This window comes from Zalophus californianus, chromosome 11 (genome assembly GCF_009762305.2).
Source record: "Zalophus californianus isolate mZalCal1 chromosome 11, mZalCal1.pri.v2, whole genome shotgun sequence".
Classification (NCBI taxonomy): domain Eukaryota; kingdom Metazoa; phylum Chordata; class Mammalia; order Carnivora; family Otariidae; genus Zalophus; species Zalophus californianus.
This window is the reverse complement of record NC_045605.1, coordinates 98,595,769-98,597,088: the sequence shown is the minus strand read 5'-3', so window position 1 is coordinate 98,597,088 and position 1,320 is coordinate 98,595,769. Positions and strand designations below refer to the sequence as shown.

At 44.1% G+C, this 1,320-nt stretch overlaps 1 pseudogene; it reads left to right on the top strand.

Moving 5' to 3' along the window:
* The first annotated feature begins 211 nt into the window (after nucleotides 1–211).
* LOC113914510 lies at nucleotides 212–1,114 on the top strand (annotated as a pseudogene).
* Nucleotides 1,115–1,320: the final 206 nt, after the last annotated feature.

Sequence of the window (1,320 nt, the reverse complement as noted above, 5' to 3'; positions counted from 1 at the left end):
TAGCATTAATGAAGTATCTACCTTTTAAACACTTTATTGAGCATATTATTAAGATTCAAATGCTTGGATTGTGAATAAATGAATAAAAACAAATAACAATGTCCATGAAGTCCTGGAAAGACATGCGGCCAAATCACCACTAATTATAAATCACATGCTTCTTTTATAGGATTTCCAGCTCTCAGCTGGAGTTTATATCAGCACCTAATAAATGGGAAATCCAAACAATGTGACTGAATTCATTCTTTCGGGCATTGCAGAGAACCCAGAGCTGTCGAAAATACTCTCTGCTGTGTTTCTAATCATGTATGTGTCCACAGTTTGGGGGAACCTCCTCATTGTGATAACCGTGATCACAATTCAGAGTCTGAAATCACCTATGTATTTTTTCCTTACTTCCTTGTCCCTTTTGGATGTTACTTACTCTTCTGTCATTGCCCCCAAGATGATTGTGGACTCTTTCTCCAAGAGCACTACCACCATCTCCTTAGAAGGCTACCTGACCCAGGTCTTTGCAGAGCATTTCTTTGGTGATGTGGGGATCATCCTTCTCATCGTGATGGCCTATGACCACTATGTGGCCATCTGTAAGTCCCTGCGCTAATTGACCATTATGAGCTCTTGAGTGTGCTGTCTGCTCCTGGGAGGGTCTGGGTGTGGGGGGGTTATCCATGCATTAATACAGCTTCTCTTCGTGTATCAAATACCCTTCTGTGGCCCCAATGTCATTGATCACTTTATGTGTGATTTGTTTCCCTTGTTGAAACTGGCCTGCGTGGACACCCACACCCTGGGTCTCTTAGTTATCCTCAACAGTGGGGTGATGTGTGTGACCATCTTCCTTATCCTCATTGCCTCCTACATGGTCATTCTCTGCTCCCTGAGGTCTTGCAGCTCTGAAGGGCAGTGCAAAGCCCTCTCCACCTGTGGGTCCCACCTCACCGTGGTCATCTTGTTCTTTGTGCCATGCATTTTCCTGTATGTGCGGCCTATGGCCACTTACCCAAAGATAAGATAATGGCTGTGTCTGATTCCATCATCACATCCATGTTGAATCCCTTGATCTACATACACCCTGAGGAATGCTGAGGTGAAAAATGCCATGAGGAAATAGGAAATGAGGAACTTTTGTTAGCAAGGGACTGTCATGCTAAGAATATCATGTTTCCCATAAAGCGAAATTCTCTCTGAAAGGTGTCAGAAATAAACTCTCCATTCTCCACCAGCAGCCAGAAGGACTTCTTAAAAATAGAAACATACTTGGGGTACCTGGGCAGTGCAGTGAGTTCAGCATCAGTCTACCGCTCAGGTCATGATCCC